Below are 19717 nucleotides of genomic sequence, written 5' to 3' on the forward strand. Positions count from 1 at the left end.
AAATATAATTTATTTATTTAAGTATAGAAGGTTATGACTGGTATCATGTTTACAAATATTTTCATATGAAATATGATATTTGCTATATTTTCAGGGGAAACTCAAAGGTTTTGTGAAAGACATTTTCCAACAATTAGGAAACTTTCAAAAGAGTGAAAGTAAAGTTTTGAAAGAAAGGATTTGACGATAAATTGTTACTTTTATATTATTATTTTATTCCACCCACTAAGCTAGTCTCATAATTTTGATTTTAAGCTGTTCCCCTAGGCCTCAATTGCCTGGTTACATAAATTACGTTGAGATATCTTTATTGTTCGTATTTTTTTTCATCGATGATGTATTATTATTTTCCTTTGACTCTGATGATAGTAAATATTCTTTCTTTAGTTGATTTTAATGTATACATTATATTGAGCACTTTTGATATTTTATATTTGCTCATTTGTACTTTTTAGATTGATCTTGTGTATTAACCTAATATGTATGTTTCCTATAATATCTTTGATTAATGATTTGTGGGAATCTATTAAAAAAAATTTATGACATTTTATCTCTTTATTGTTAGGTTATATCTAAATTATGGAGAGATTTTGTGGGATTTTTAATAGAAAATTTTATATGGCTTCCCTAGGTGGGAACATTTTGGGTGTCTAAAAAGGATCTCCTGAGAAGTATTGTCATAAATTGATTTTGATGAAGAAATATAAGGTAGAGTTAACAAAAATTATAGCTTCGCAAGGGAAAAATAAATTTCTAAAAAAGTAATTTTAAATAAGTTTTGCAGAAACTGACAACGGTGTTAATCACCGCAGAGAGAGCAAGCAATCATCTCTAAGGCACTTTTAGCGCCAAACTATGGCTGTCAAATTTTGGCACAAGCGAGAACACTGCTCATCTCGTATAAGCCTAGGTCCATGACCTAAATCCGTGTCAATTTGAGCTAAAATTATGTTGTGCTGAACTAATTCCAAGATGACCTCTTTATGTCCAACCTCAACAACCTTTGAACACAAGCTGAGATTGTGGTAATGACTTGAAAACCCAATAAAACTATCAGAGGGCACTGGCACAAAGCCTCCAATGCTCAAGTCAGTGAAGTGCAAGTAGGTCATGCTTTAGAGAGCTTGTTAGAGAGAGAGAGAGAGAGAGAGAGATAAGAAGAAGAAGAAAAGAGAGAAGGAGAAGAACCCCAAAAGACCTCTGAGAGAGAATGAACATGTTCCTTTTATAGAAGAGGAAGGAGGTTAAATTTGCAACACCTGGTTCACTTTGGAATGAGTGCCACATGGTTTTTTCCCTCTAGTCCCGATGGTTCTTTTAATGTGGAGTAGCTTCTAACCTTTTTCATGAGGTGATGACTGGAAATGGTGACAAGCTCAGCCTATCAAGAGCTTGTACCTTGTTATTTGAATTTAGTTTGCCCAATTGTCTGACCTGGCTCATATGAGAGTGTTAGATGAGCACATGATAGGTGGCACTTTGGGTTGGTTGAGCTTGGTGAAAGTAGCACATGCCTTCGTGTATTCAATGTGCGTCATTCAATGTTCATCCTTTCTTGGGCTCCAAGCTAAGTTTAGAGAGTGTACGAACTTGCCTTGATGATGTACTTCTATGTTAGGGCATTCTCAGGACATCCGTTAAAAGCACATTTTTTATGACATTAAGATTGTATCTGATGTTCAGGTCATCTTGTTTCTTTCTCACGTTATTTTGCAACCTAAGGTCATTTAGGTCATTCCATGACCTGAGGTTCCACAATCTAATATCGTCCATGACCTGGATTGTTAAACGATTTGGGTCATTCCACAACCTGGAATCATTCCATAAACTAAGATCATTTATTCTCTTTTTGAGGTCGTTCTTTGTATAATCCAACTTAGAAGAGCTATGTGAAAAAGTTCAATCAATAATGATTTATGAATAATCAAAGGGAGCTTTGGCGATCTAAGATAGAGAAGTTCCAAAATATTATAAAACTGGTCCGACCATGGTTATTCTCAATGAGATAAAATTATTTTAATCATAAAACAATTAAATAAATGTTTGGCATAAATATATATACATATATATATATATATATGAATAAAAATAGATCTGCCATTGAAAAACTATTACAACTGGATCTACCATTTTCTTTCTCTCTCTTACACTTAGTTCTTGCATAAATGCCCCTTTTTTTAATATTTTATATGAAACTTTATAAAATATGAAACTTTAATGATAATTTTTAATTTTATTTGTAAATTGCTAGAGAAGAATATGAAAAAAAAAATATCTAAAAAAACCATATTAGTATGAGATTGAAAATGACGCACTTACCTCCATAGTAAAGGGGAAGGAATGGGGTAGTCACCCCATCTCATGCCAGAGGTGGGGTGGCGAAAGAGCGAAATAATCTTACTTGATGTTATTGTGGTGTTTTATAGATCATATTGAGAAAAAAAAAAAAAAAAACTATACTTAAAGGACTAAAATGGAAATGCAATATAGTTTAGAGACCAAAGTAGAAAATGCAATTTTATATACACTTTACCCCTATAAGGAAGACCCCTACTATAGGGGTAAAGTATAAATAAAATCAAATAAAACTGCCCATTCTCCTCCTCATTCCACCTTTATCATAAGAGCTAGTGCATAGACAAAGTCAAGTAAAATTATCATGTTCCCTCCCATCCTCACCCCTACCATAAGGTAGGGTGACTACCCCTCATCTTCCCCACCCTACCCCAATTATGGGGGTGGAGCGTGTTGTCTTCAACCTTAGATTGACATGTTTTTTTTTTTTTTTTTTTTTTTTTTTTTTTTTTTTTTTTTTACATAATCTCATTTAACCATTTGCAAATAAGATTAAAATTTACCATCACAGTAAAAGAAATCTAGCAATATTGTTTACTAAATATCTGCATTCAATTAATATAATCATAAATTTTAAAATTTATCAATTTTTACTTGAAAAAAAGTGGACATAAAAAAATAAAAATCCAAACCAATGATAAAAATATCGGTATTAATGAAAATGTTGATAAAAATATCGGTATCGATGAAAATATTGAAAAAATTATGGAAACTATAAATATTTAATTTGAAATATAAATTTTTGCATCTAAAATAATAAAAAAAATATAATAATTAAAATACAAAATTAATAAAATAGTCCATAAATATTGAAAATTATTATATGTAAAATTAATATAATGGTTGTTGGCGTCATAATATAGTAAATTTGATAAATAATACTAAAAAAACATGAAGTTAATATAATTAATAATATATCATCAATACCACAAATAACTTTTTGATAGTTTAAATTGATGACCATATCCAAACGCTTGATGTGCATAACAGTAGCCATTCCAGTTCATTATGTAGGAGAAATTTTTCATATGATTGTGCATGTGCCAAAAATATTTCTCTTTATCGATTCAAACCACATGTCTAAATAAAGGCTAATATGGTCAAAAAGAGAAGTATAATATTCAATCGAAAGTATAAGATAACAAAAAACACCAACATTATAATAATTTTAACAATTATATGATTTCATATGACCAACTGAATACACATTTGGAATCTCAAAACTTTCGTGATGGGAATTAACTTGTGTACATATGTTCATTGTATCAAAAACGTTTAAAAGAGAATCTTCCTCAAGTCAATTCATCATGAAAATTTCATAGTGCATTCTTAAACTGTGGCCTACTATTTGATCCTCATAATCAAAATCCTATGTAGTGCATATATGTATTGATCTTCACTGATAAATGAACTTAATAGTTGTTGGTTATTTCTTAATTAAACTTGCATTTTTACACTTTCCTTCAATATTCTTTCAAATCTTTTTCATCATAAAACATACTCAAATAATAAGAAATTTTAATGCATGATTGAAAAATTACAATTTGTACTGATATTTTTCGATAATATTGATATTTTTAAATGATAACCGATATTTTCATTGACATTTCCGACAAAATTTGTACTAAATCCTCAATTTCGGTTGATAGATTTTGATATCATCAACATTTTTTGATATATCGGCAATTCCACTAACAACTTGGACAAATAAATCCTACACCCTCTATTGGAGTCGTGGGTATGAAAATTTGGAAAATGTCAACAATTTTTTCTTCCTTGATCCAAACTACCCTATTAACATCTGCTCCCCTTTTTCTTCTTCTCTCATTCTTTATCCTTTGCCAAAAAGAAATTTCACTATCAATGGCATAAAGCAATACCAAGGAGCCTTTGCCATCACACCCAAAACTCAATTAAAAATTTAACCTTTTTTTATATTATTTTCATAGAATTTATTTAAACTAAACTGTTTGGTTTTTTTATTGTTAAAAATAAAGATACGTAAAAAAAAAAAAAAAATTTAAAATAGACAAGAGTGTAAGAGATAGAGATCTAAAAAATAAAAATCCTTTAAAAAGTTAAAGTTGATATTTCCTTGGTTAGGACAATTAAAGGGTGGGTAAAAATATGAATTTTGAAAAAAGTGGATATCATTCCTCCTGCTGGTGAGGGGTGGGCATTTTTATGGTGTTTCCCCTCGGCTATAACTCAGGAAATTCGAGTCCAGTCCAAGTTTAATAATGATTGGGCCTAACACTGTCCAACCTAAGCCTTTAGAACTCCCAGTTTGGACTCCTCTTGGCCCTTTTAGATATGTTTTGGGCTTAACTGCAAGAATACAATTTTGTATCTATCCAATTTCACTTACCATTTAATGGGTAAATGCATATTTTTCTTTCAAAACCATCAAGTATTTAAAAAAAACAAAAAAACAAAAGAAAGCTAAAGCAAAAACAAAAATCTCGTGTTTTGTATTTTAGCCTCAAACTATAAAATCATCAAATAGTCTTTTAAAGATTTTATTTTTTGGCATCACTTCATTCCAATTGAACAAATGTTTAAAAGAGAAACGAAAATCAACCATATATTCATTTGATACTTTCATCCCCTAAATAAAAATAATCTTTGCATTTTTTTTTTTATTACTAAATATCTAGTTGAATGCGAGAGAAAAGTAATACAAAAACTATACTTTTGAGGAACAATATGGCTATTTATAATGTTTATAGGGGAAAATGACAACTAAAAATTTAGGGAGAAAAAGTATTGTTCAAAAGAAATAGCTTGAGCTTAAAAGCTACAACTACTTTACTTTTTCATTCATTAAATTTTATTTTTTTTAAATAGCAATATAAAAAATTGCAATAAAAATTTGAGAAGAGACCCCATTATTACTTAGTGGATCTATATGCATTATGTAATCATGAACAACTATACATGTTGACATTTAGGTCCCAATACAACTTGAATTTTTATGATTTTAAGATTTACTCGTTTTTGACTCATTCAAACTTGACTTTGTAACAAAAAGGTGTAAGAGGTTTTCTAACATAAGATTTTTGTTGATGGAATTAATTAAAAGCTATACTTTGTACTTCGTAGGGATGTTGTAGGACTCTATCAAGAATCTTCAAGGAAATAACGCCAGTTTATAGCCATCAAAGATTAAATAATCTTTTTTTTGGTGAATAAAGACTAAATAATCTCGATAACTATATGACCGATGTCAATTTGAAGCACAAAAGTAGATAAGTCAATGAAAATTATTCTCTTATCACCAAAAAAAAAAAAAAGTCAATGAAAATTAGTCAAAGAATTAGAGTTTATTAGGAAACAGGAACAAATTATTGGGCCAAAATAAGGGCAAGAAATTAAACAGCTTATCAAATTGGAAAGATAAAAATGCCAATTATATATTTTTAAGTCTTCAACCTTAAGAAGAAGAATCCAAAATAAATTGGCATGGCTAAGAAAAACCTAATCAATGGCAAATGACAGCTGGGATGAAAAATGAAATTCTTTAAAGTCAGAGGAGGGGGGTAGGGGTTGTGTTGGTGTAGTATTGTAATATTGCAAATTGCAAGGTTGTTGAGCAAGACTTTTCTCCTTGCTGATCTTTAAATCAATGTCAATGGCAGCTGGGATGAAAAATGACATTCTTTTTAAGTCAGAGATTATTGTTCCAAAAGTATTACAAAATACATATATGTTAGCAAATTGCAATTTTTTCCCCCTTTTTTTTTATTTTTTATTTTTTTAGTAATATTGGAAATTGAAATGGCTGCTGAGCAAGACTTTTCTCCTTGCTGATCTTTAAATCCATGTCAAAATGAATATATATGATTAGGATTTGTTGAAACAAAGAAATGAATCACACTTTGACTTTGACCTATCTCATGAGAAAGAGGATTTTTTTTAACTTTTATTTTATTTGTTACTTTTTGTGAGCTGGCTATGGGAGAAGGTTAAGTAGGAAAATTCTTTGCTCCGACAATACTCATGCATGTCGGTTATATGCTTAAAATTTCAGAGTTTCTTTGTCTTGAAGAAGTAATTAACTAAACTAGTTTAGATCCATTAGTCTTTGCAAATTTTATTATTACAAAATAATTATTGCGAATAATATATACTTTATAACTTGGATATATTAAATTCAAAATCTACAATTTTAATACCATATTAAATAAAGTGTCTCTTTTTCTACAAACTCAACCTTATATTTGTAGCTTAATAACTTAATACTTTATAAATTAGTAAATATATATTGATAACTCCAAAAGCATATTTAAAAAGAAAAAAAAATTAGAGAGTATGAGTGAGAAGAGAGAGAGAGAAAGTAACAAGACTGAATGGAACATATAATTAAAAATTATAATACCAGAGCAAGTACCATATAAATTTATCAATCAATATGAAAAAAAAAATGATATGTTATTATTTTATAGATAAAAAAATAAATATAAACTAAGGATAATAAATTATATATAGATAAGTAAAATTCAATACACTGCAATAAAGTAATGACAAATTATTTTGCAACTACCATCTTGGTATAAAATCTAGTACACATAGCATTATTATATATTTAAAATACGGAAAATATAAGGATATAAAATGTGAGTTGAAAGAAAGAAAGTAGACATAGACGTCTTTTGAAAGAGTTTTAATTTGTGGGCAACTAAAAAATTTGTTCGATTTTATTGAAATAAAAAAAAAATTATGATTTTTATCAAATAATATTTACAAAAGTCATTTATAATATCACTTCTCTTCACTATTATGAGGAGTAATTTTTTCTACCACTGTGCTAGTAAATTTTTTTGACAGTCCTCTCTTTTTGAATTGTCAAAAGGAAGTGACGCTAAAGTGCTTTTAATAATTGTCATCTCTTATTCTTTTCCTAATTATGACCATCGATTATGCCAAGATCCTTTTTTGATTTTGATTATAAGCTATTTAAACTGTTTTATTTTATTTTCTATTTTGATAATGATTTTTTTTCATAATTATCAAAAATAAAATAAAATAAATTAAATTAAATTAAATTAAATGTGTTTGGTAGCCACAATAAACTTAATTAATATCGTAAAATCACCATTTGTGCTATAAATAATTAATTAAGAAGCAGAGTGTGAGTTGTTTTTATATTTCGATTAATTATGAGACAATCAAGTGCTAGCTTAATTACATAATAAAAAAAAAGGTCTGGTTTAATATTTTATAATAACGAACAATATTTTACAATGACGAACACTAATTCCATTTTATTAGTCCATTATTTATATATTTTGAATCAAAATGAGGATATATATTAATGAGAAAAACCTGAAGCATTAGCATCCAACAGAGATTCGAGTAATATGGGTATTTCACAAAATTTCACTTGCAGTTTGAAATTTTTAGTGCAGTAGCTTCATTATTGTATTTTTATTTTTTCCATCGCAAACTTCTTTTGATTTTATTATTATTATTTCTTATAGTATTTAAGGTATTTAAGTCTATAAGAACAAGGATTTCAGCGCTTCATTTATTTTATGAATCTTGTGAATTTTACCTGAGTATTAATATAGTGAATTTATATATATATACAGAAAATTAAAAAAATAAAATACCTCTCAAAATATAGATTTATGAAATAAATAAATATAAGTATTAACTTTTTACCTTGATTTATCAAATGATAAAATTAATAATATTTAAATAAATTAGTGATTAAAAATTAAATATGATTAAACATATAGATAAATAGATATAAAGTAAAATTCAATACAATCCAAATAATATCGTATCTATTAGTATTCCAAAAAAAATTAATAAAAATATTTTAAAAAAATAGCCATATTTTTATTGGTAGCAAGCAAATGATTTTCATTTTCCCTATTTATAAAATCAGTAAATTAATTTGTGAAAAAAGTATAGTGCTGGACTCCAGAAACATCCGAAGAGCTAAGTTCTGGAATGCCACTACATATTAATTACCACTTTTACCCAATCAAGAGACGTGGATTTAATCACGCCATTGTTCAAAATGTTCCCTCTTGTCTTAGTGACTAATTTTAAGGAATTGAAATATATTAATGTTGCCCATATGGAATTTGTATAATATAATATATATATATATATATATATTATAAACTTCATAAGCTACATATAATCGGGCATAATCGTGTAACATAACAAAATTGCACTGACAAATACATATATTCTTTAGAGGTTTTATTGATTTTTTTGACAATCTTACCTTTGTTAATCTTGAATGTAATCATTTTAAGGGAGGAAGATTGTGAAAAAAAATTAAAGATTGCTCCATCTGCTGGGACCATAATGTCTTCCATTATTACATTATATATTTTCATATTGTTAACAAATCCCTTTGTCAATCAGATTTTTGCACCTACCATCACTTCAATTTGAATTTGCTTGCCATATGTCCCCAATCCTAGTGCTCAACTATAACAAATTAAAGTCGGTTATCAATTATTCAGTTTAATTACAACCAAGCTCAACAATGATATGCTTCTATAAGCTTGAATTATGGCTTAATTTCATATATATATATATAAGAGATTAAAAATAGTATAAATGGCATATAATATTAACATATAATGACACATTCTCCTCCCATTAAAACTGAAATAAAATTAGGTAATTAAGTAAAAAGAGTTGGGATTTGGTTTGGTATTGCTATATAGCTTATAAATTATTACCAACAAAATGGAACGCTTATTAAAAAACGAAAAAATCAGTTTTAATTGTATTGTAGTAATAAATTGTTATTTCAAATTTTGTTTAGGTTTTAAAATAAGCATATAAGCATTCGGTAAACATTAATTGTTATAAAATATCTTTAATAGTATTATTAGTCAAAATAGTGGAAAACTCATTTTTTTTTTAATAATATGGATAATATTATTAAATATTTGTCTAATATAATATTTTTTTTGTTCACCATAACAATATTAAAGAAAAAAATATTTGATATACCAAATCTAAACATTTATAAAATTAGAAATTGCAAAAAATATATATTAGTTTTATTAATAAATGTTAAAATTAATATTTCAATAATAGATAATTACACAAGTTAAAATCAAAATATGAATAGCTACCATTTTGCTACATTTCAAATTCAGCTTGTCTGCCAATTTAGATTTTGCAGAATCAGATTTTTTTTTTTAATTTATTTAATCAAACACCAAACTCTTTTTTGATTGTTCAACAGTCAATTTTGAGGCTCCCATTCCGAAACAGTGTATAAGTATAGCAATTGAATGGATGTGACATGAAAACATGTCCACATCATGATGACAAAACAACATTTTTGTAGGGTAATTTTTTATTTTTTATTTTTTATTTTTCAAGAAACAAAAAAAATAATAAAATAAAAGAAGCAGCTTAAGACAGAGACTTAGGAGATGAGGAGGACCACCCAAACAAATGTGTTATAAAATCCAAATGAAGGGTCAATTAAATAGAAGCCCACAAAAGAGAGAAGATAAGATATATTTAAGGGTGTGGGTATGCATGCTTGAAAGGGAAAGAAAGAGGAGACATGGATCAAACATTTTGGTAAGGCCTTTGGGTCCCTTGACATCTAGGTTAAGGCATTGGTTCCCCTTTGCATAAAATTCAACTGACATGAAAGGAAAATCATTCTTTCTTTCAAATCATAAACAAACCTTTTTTGAATATTACCCATCAACCCCCACTCTAAATACTTTTATGTGTGAAAATTTATGATTAATTACTGTTTTACTTTAACATAAGGTTGACTAGTAACTTCTTTGATTCTGATCAGTGGGTTGTACTGGTAATCTTGTTTTTGACCTAAGTACTATTAGATTAGCTTCCGAGATAGCTACATACATACAAATATTGGAAGCCAGCTAAGATTTAGTTTTAAAAAATCTACATGTATCATGATCAGTATATTGTATCTTATATAATTATTATTTTGATTTTTTACCTACTTTCCCTTTGTTCATATTCTTTGTCAACTTAGTTTGATTATTTTTAACGATTTTGATATAACTTAAATTTAGAGAAAAGCCAGAAGTTGTACGAAAATATAATTACAATAATAAGATATTTGAAAGAGTTTTGATCTGTAACTTAAAATGAAGTGATAATAATATTTAACATTTGCCATATTAATATTGCAATAATATTAAAGTTAACAAAATATTTATTAAATTCATTTATTAAATGATGTAATAATATTTAATTAATTTATTTTTTATTTTACTTATTAATTTAAACTTTTTCATAATTTAAGTTTTATATATATATATATATATATATATTTAAAAAAAAATAATATTTTAATATATATCATTTGATAAAAAAATTTGTATCTATAGGATTACTTTTAATACTGTTTACACATTACTAATTTGAATGTCAAACAGAAAACAAAGATGATTGTTATGGCCCCATTTTCTTTCTTCTCTCATTCTTTGTCCATTGCTTTAGTTTTCTTTATTTCATTTTTTTTTTTTTTAAATTTCCTATACCATGAATAATGAACCATTAGTTGAATATATATATGTGAACAAGCAAATTTTAAATTTTTTTGGGGAAAGTGTGAGAAGAAGAAGAGGCAATTGGGGCCAAGGGTGTCTTGGCATGAGAAGGCAGCGCCAAAATGAGGGTTACAATACAAAACTGGAATGTTGAAATGGAAAGAGGCCTTTCACCGCCACTTTGTTTATGGGGATTGATAGGCTCCTAATCCAACCCAGACCCATCATGCTTTGTTGGTTGGCAAGGGTGTATTTGTCGTCTCTCATTTTTTATGTTTTTTTAAATTTCCCTACGCATATATAATTTCCTTTTAATTTTCCTATATAAATACTTTCACATATATGGACCAATGAATTCTTGCTTTGTCCTCCAAAACCCTTATCATGGAAACTTCAAAGTGTCCACGTCCCACTAATTCCCTCCTCTCATGTCTCTCTTTGTTATTCGCACAAAGAAATATTATTATTTTCTTTCTCCGCATATAAAATCTAATACTGTTCCACTTATCTTTTTTTAAGTGTTACTTTAACATATATGGGGCTTGATTAATTATTCTTTTTTAGCAGTTAAAGAAAACGTAAAGACACCTTTAGAATTGGCTAAAAAAAGAAAAGTAAAAAATAAAAAACTTAATTACAAGTTAAGCTTATACATGAGTGGTATTCACACAAGAAATAGCTAGGCTTTTTTGTGTCTCACTCTAGTGACAACTAATTTATAGTGTGAATATTCGCACTTGTCACTTTACCATACTTTTTATATAATTGATACCAAAGTTTTAAATATCTAAAATTTTCACCAAAATTTTTTCAAAATTTTTATTTTTGTAAGAAGTTAAAAGGAAATTTAAATTTTAAATGGAAACAGATAGAATTTTTATAATATTTATCGAAGTTTTTGAAATTTCACCGAAAATATCTATATCAAATCCTTAACAATTTGTTTAAAAAAACTATAATATCCATCGAAATTTCAAAAATTTACATGTAAATTTTTGAAATTTCCATAGAAATTTTGAAAATATTTATGAAATTTTTTAAAATTTTTTTTATAAAAAAATTCATAAATATTATTGATGTTAACAAATTATTTTTCCAAATAAACTTTAATGATTTTTTTTTTTACCTTTGTAGTTATTTTTCAAATATTTAATTATATAAATAAAATGGAGTAAATTAAATTGAATAATCTTGATAGGTTTCACTTATTAATAAAGTATATATATAGTTACTATATGTTTTGTATAAGATAGAGAATCCCATAATTACAAGTTAATAGTTGATTATGTAAGAAGGAAAACAATAACATAAAATAATAATATGGAAATACAATATTATGTAGAATTGATATTAATAGTATTTAAATTAATAACATTAAGCAAATAAAAATAAAAAGATCGTAGAATATATTATACTAACATCAAGGACAATAATATTCAATACAAAATCTTTATGGTTGACATATTAATAATTTCATGAAGAATTATCAAAAAGATATATTATTTTAATAGTTGCTTTTTACATTTCATATCTCAAAATGAGAACAAAGAAGAGATTAACAATTTTCAACCATATAAGAATTTTTTGAGTATTAAGATAATATTTATGAAATATAATCTAATTGTAATAATTGTTTTTATCTTAATTAATAAACAATTTTTATTATATATATATATATATTGCATATTTTTATTAATAATAATTTATTTATAATCACTATCGCTTACTATAAATTAAATTGAATAAGAGAAATATAATATCTATTCAATATTTTTATAATTTTGTAATCAATTTGATAATTAATTGATTAAATAAGATAATTCTAAAGTTTTAATAAAAAAATTTATTTTTTAAAATAAATTTCTATCATTTTTTGTGAATTTTTATCAATATTCAACACTTTTTAATATTTTCATAGAAATTTTTATATTTTAAACCTTTAATATTTCTATCGATATTAAAATTTTGAACTTTAATTTATATTATAATAACTTTAGCACTTGTTTGGTTTATTATTATTATATATATATATATATATATATACATAATAATTCGGATTGATTGGACACTGGTTGACCTAATGGTTTACAAATTATCATTTAAGATCTTTTTATTGGTATTTGAGCTGTTTTAAAAATTGAAAATTTAAAACCGTATTGGATTGATATGTACTATTAAAATCATATATATGCAAAGTGAACGTATATAAGAGCCCATATAAGCTATTAATGCATTGTAAAATTTTAACTTTTTGAAGATATTTAATAGTTGATAAAAATTTGATGCTAAAATCATCATATCACTATGGTATAAATCTAATTGTTCATATGTATAGTCTTAGTACCAAAAAGTTGTATATATATAGCATGAGCGTCCTATATTCTGTGCCCAAAATAGTAAAGGTTTTGAGTTATATTATATTATGACCAAAATCATGTAGGTTTAAGTAACTTTCAAAAAAATAAAGAAGTTGGTAATAAATACGATGAAAGATCAAATATATATATATATACACATACATATATAGTTACGTTAATATTAAGTTAACCTAATAGTTTTAGTATTGGATTTTCAATTGTTAACTTTTAGATCACATTAATTATTAGAATTTAAAAATTAATCATTAATCAAATATAAATTTAGTGATATATCAAAATTTTATTTGAATGAAATAAACTCCTGTAGAAATCCAAATTATCATAAATAAACTTTTAAATTTCATCCTTTAAAGAATCTGGTAATAAATATGATGAAAGATCAAGCTCCACCTGCCACTCACCTTGGAAGCTATTCTTGGTTGAATTTTCTCTTCCTATTGATTAGAATCATGTAGCAGCGCCACAACAGACCTCATCTATCTTGTGAGATTGCTCGAAGGAGGGTTCTCCCTTGGTATGGGTGCACTACTCTAGTTCTCCCGTTTCCCCTTAAGCTTGCTGCAGGCTATCCTATCTATGCTCTCGAAGGGGGGAGATAAAAAACATGTATGTATGTATGGTTATGTTAATATCATATTGATTTGATGGTTTTAATATAAGATCTTCTCTTGTTAGATTTTAATTTAGATTACTAGTTAGGATTTAAAATTAGTTATTGATCAATTATAAATTTAATAACAAACTAAAATTTTATTTGAATAAAGTGAACTTCTAAAAGAATTTGAATGATCATACATAAACTTTTAAATATCAGTCTTTAAAGCAATCCAAAAATTAAAAAAAAAAAAAAACTCTAATATTAAAACTATCATATCAATCTGATAAAAAAACTTAACTATATTTGTTCAAAAAATGATAGAAACATATCAAATAATTTTTAAATGATGATAAAGAGTGTAAAATTAAGATTTTTTTTTTTTTGGCTCAATAGTCTAAAATTAAGATATATATGCTAAAGATTAAAACATAAATATATATTATATTGACAAAACTCAATGAAAGCGAGATGGAATTTTCAGAAAAAAGAACAAAGATAAAAATGGAATTAGACAAGAGAATCGTGAATTATGTTTTATATCCACTTTACATGTAAAATAGACACATTATTTAATTCTCTTGATAAGAAAGGACAATGGTCAATGGGATCCTTTTTTTTTTTTTTAAGGCAAATTGGTCAATGGGATCCTAGGTACCCAATCACCAAGAAAAGCTATACAATCACCAATAGAAAATTTTTAGTTTGGATTAACTAGTCCATATCTAGCTAATACTTGAATTTTTATAATGTGCCATATAAATATTCTTGATCAATTGCCATCCCATAAAAATATATATATATATACATATATATATATATATATATATATGATTAGTTGAGAAAATGTACACAGATATTCACTCATATAATAATCCATACTTGATGCATTTCTTTAATCCTTTTTTTTTAGAAACAAATTATTGCTTTTATTTTTCAAATCGATTGTGGCCAATAGAGAGCAGACAAAATATATGGTGGATACTTTGGACCATGATGCAACATAAATTAAAAAAGATGGTGTCATTCAGATAACTTATTTTAATGTATTATACAACTAACACATAGACATTATCAAACAGTCATTTTAAACATTAATTAATATAAAGTATTGATTCTTGAAAAATTTACACTTGCAATTTACATATATATATATATATATATAACACTCAAATATATGTATTAATTTATTCCATTGCTTTTATATATTTCAAAATTGAGAATGAAGACTTTTTTTGTTTTTTTTTTTTTTTGGGTGGGAGGAGTGAGGGGGCAAGTTTTAATTGTGGCTTCAGGTAGAAATAATATTTTTTTTTCCCTTTCTTTTATATTTTATATTGAAGCTGAAAAAATTCAAAGGCTAGATTTTTTTTTTCTTTTTCTAGAAGAAGTAATAAATTTGTCATTAGATTATCTTGTATCTCATAAGTTTTTGTGATATATAAAAATGAATCCTGTCAAAGTTCACATATTTTTAATATGTGAAAGTTCACAAAAACGATCATTTTTAAAAAAATCTTCATCAATATTATTAGAAAAAATTTATGATTTTCTAAAAAAAAAAAGTTGTTTTTTCTATAATAATATTAACAAAAATTTTAAAAAAAACTATCATTTTTAGGGAAATCTATACATTAAAAAAAAATATGAAAATATCCATATCATAGAATAATTAATATCCAATAATTTGTTATATTATATTAATAAAAAAACTGCACGCAAATCCAAATAGGATCGAAATTTGCTAGTTTTGATTTGCTGTGTTGCCCAACAAATACCAAACCCTGGTTGGCAATCATATGTTGCTAAGTTGTTTCTATGTATGGGATGTTTTTCTTGGTTTCCGTAAAATGATTAGTGGGACTTCATGCTTTTTGCAATACAACAGAACAGTGCTTTATTATAACTTCAGATTTAGAAAAAGTAGTAAATTAAGAAAACATATAAATAAGCTCCCATACCCTTCCCTTTCAGCAATTAAAAGGAACCTTAAATATAAACAAATAGGTTACATGGCAGCTGCATTAATAGATATATACTTCCAAAAGCCACTAGGAATTTAACCAAACACATATAATTCATTAAAAATATTTTATTTATAGGTAAATAATACGGTCTCTATTTCCTCTGCCCCAACTAGATCTTCTCAAAATGCATTTTTATACCTATAATAATACATGAAATTATTTAACTGAATATCCCCTATATATTGATGTAATAAGTTCGGATTTCATTCGGGACTTGCGATTTAGACAGTAATGTTACGAGACTCAAATGCCAATTTTATTTGCCATTTTGATGTAACAAATAATATTATATATTATTATTTTATTGGTGTGTGTTAAATTTTATTTATCTTTTGAAGTTTCATTTAATTTTATTAGAATAGTCCAAAGAGCAAGGATCATTGATTACAACCCCAAAATTCCCCTTATTACAAAAAAAAAAAATTTTACTTATTCATATTTTATTTATATTAATTTATTAACCACTAAAATGATGCCATGTAATTTACCCTATCCGTTGGCGCCAAATCTTGTACTCCACGCCTCTTCAACTCCGTCTTGGCCCAAGGTTGTAGTCCATGCATGAAGTAGAAAAGGGAGGCATGCCCAACTACATCAAATACTTGATGAAGGGGAAGGACCTGCCGGATGGTGAAGTAATTGAAACAATTAAAATCAATAAAAAAAAAATACAACAAATATTCCTTCTAGATTGATGCTAGATGCACCAAAATTGTTTTGAGAAACTGGTGTTATAAGTGATGATGTGTTAATATTGTATTAGTTAAAAAATAATATAATCTTTTTTTATTTATTTGCTAAGTAATCCAAGGCCAGGACAAAACTTCGTCGGGGTTATTAATTAATTACCTTTTAAAAGTTAATAATATAATTTAAATAAGAATAAATGAAATATTAAATGATTACATGTTCTTTAATATAACTCACTAAAATATGACTACATTTTTTTTCCCTATACATCATGCTATTAAATAAATTGGTGCTTGTAAAATTTATCCCCAAAAAGAAGAAAAAAAAAAAAAGGAAAATGATGCTTGTAGCATTATTAGTTTTTTAAACCATGTCTATATATACATATATATGATATTGAACATAAGGGAATTTGTACGCAACGCTCCTACATGGAAATCTCGGAATTTTTGAGAAAAAACAAAAATGAATAGTTGAATACAAATTGACGTTTTGCTAAATTTGGACCACACCTATTCATTGCACATATGTTAATTTTTTTTTTCCATTTATTTTTGCAGGAAAACGTTTTATATTTCTTTTTTGCACGATTTTGTTAGCAACGAGAAGAAGAAGATGATGATGATGATGGTGATAAAAACGAGATGATAGGTTATTTCCATACCATTATGTCTGACATGTATCACTTAAGAACTCTAACGCTAATATATTATTAATCCTAGTCATTAATTGATCTCATCTAGTATTGCATAATTGTCTGACAGATCTGTGTTTTTGTTTGATTATATGACTGTGTACTAAAGGCTATAAATATGGGGTGTTTTTTGTAATATAATTTTATTAGCATCTATTTTTTATAGCATTATCTTTGTGTAATATTTTTATTTAAAAATGCTTTATAGGTGAAATATTTGGTTATACATAATAAAAAATGCTTTTAAAATTATATTTAATATATTAATTAATGCATTGGATCATAAGGCCATTCCGAACTTTTTATGAATGGGGTTAATCTTAGCATGAAAAGGAATAATTCACTTTCTTTGCTCTACAGGAAGATGCGAATCGCAAAGGCCTTTTTATCATGTAGATGTTTAGATAGTGGTAAAATTAATGGGATTCTAAAATTTTTTAAAATAGTAATTTTTTTTTTTTTGTATAATTTTTAAGAGAAGGAATTTATGGATTCCAATGGAAAATAAATATCATAATATGAGAAAGTGAGTGGGAAAGTGGATCCTACTAAAAATATATTATTCTAAAATTCCCTGAAAATTGATTTTATATTTTTTTTTAAGTATAATTTTATCCTTTAATTTTAATGTACAAATTTATTTAATTATTTGTAAGTCTTATTTTTTTTATAATTAACCAAATACTATAAAAAGAATCCCAAAAAAACTCATTCTCAGGAAATTTAATCCAAAGAAACTAATTCTTGGGAATCAGTTTTCTTTAATATTTTTCCTTTTACCAAACTTCCCAGTAAAGTTAGTTTCAAATTTCACCAAGGAGAGAGAAACAAACTGAAAACCAGCCTCAATCTTAGCACAAAATGGAATAATGGTTGCTTGGAACTTATGTTGTAAATCGATCTCCTTTGACAGCTTATGCATTAAGGATTTGGCTACTTTTAATAAATTCTTACTTAATAAATTATTAGAATGTTATGAACAAAAATTATTTTGTTTATCTTTTCTTTGGGCAAGGTATAAAGGTAAATTTAATCGTTACTTCCATTTCCATTCTTCAATTTGGTTGGGTATGTATGCTTTGCAAGAAATTATTTTTTCTTATTGTCGATGAATTATTGGTAATGATTTTAGTATTCATTTTTGGAAGGATAATTGGACATGTACCCCTCTTTATCATTTTATTATCCTTTTCTATATCGTTGGGATGCAAATATTCCGGTTTTGAATTGGATTGATGATAATGGTCATTAGTTATTGCTTTCTAATTTTTGTATTAATTTTCCTAAGCTTGCTACTAAAGTTGATAATATTTTTGTTGATTTGCATGGCTCTTATAGCTTAGTTTGGATGCATTCTATTACTTGTAATATTTCCTGTGAACACATGTATTTGCACCTTTCAGATCTTATTTTGCCTTTATCATGGGCTAAGTCTCTTCGGCTAGTTTCATCATTCCATCGCATTCAATGCTTTGTTGGCATATTTTTCATCATCGGCTTCCAATTGATGAGGTTCTTATGCATGCTAGCTTTTCAGTTGCATTTAGATGTGCTTTATGTAAACAAGACTTGGAATCTTTCAGACATCTTTTTTTTACTTGTGCTTATGCTACAGCTATTTGGGATTTTACTCGTATGAATTTTGAGGTTAATTTGGATCCTTCCAATTCTCCTCCTCATTTGTTTTTGTAAGTTTTGTTGGTAAGATTAAGCTCTTAACTTTCAAATATTTGGAAAGCAGTGATAATTTATGGATTTTAAATGATTTAGTTTACTCAAAATCACATGATTTTTTTTTTAGGGGATTTATTCCTATTTCTTGGGTTTTTAGCTTTATTAACACTTCCATTATTGAGGCTAATAGTTTCAATTTCAGGTTATGAGAAATTCATTGCAACATCTAGTGGTTCTTAAAGGTTTAGGCGTTAGGCTTAGGCCTTCAAAGGCTCTTAGGTTTGTTCCGGTGCATTAGATTTTGCCTTCTTGTGGTTGGCTTAAGGTAAATATTGATGGAGCTTCGAATGGAACTCCTGATCCTATTGGTGGTGGAGATGTTTTTCGGACCTATCATGACTTGTTACATGGTTGTTTTACTATTTTTTTGGGCATGACTTGGGCTTTTAAGGCAGAACTTACCGCTACAATTTAAGCTTTGGAGATTGCTCCAAACTTTGGATGGGATTATATTTGGTTAGACTGTGATTCCAGTTATGTAGTTAATCTTTTCCAATCAAAGTCTCTTTCGGTTCCTCAAAAGTTTCGGGCTTGGTGGTATAATTGTATCATTTTGTTTCTTTAATTCATTTTTGGGTATTTTTCAGGAAGGTAATAGGGTCGTAATTTTTTTTATTTAAGGTTGCGGTTTCTTCTTCTTTGTATGGTTAGAGTACTTCTTTGCCTAATTCTTGTATACTTGCACATCAGGAGGATCTTGTGGGTGGCAAAGCATGCTAGTT

This window comes from Ziziphus jujuba, chromosome 11, assembly GCF_031755915.1.
Source record: "Ziziphus jujuba cultivar Dongzao chromosome 11, ASM3175591v1".
NCBI lineage: Eukaryota > Viridiplantae > Streptophyta > Magnoliopsida > Rosales > Rhamnaceae > Ziziphus > Ziziphus jujuba.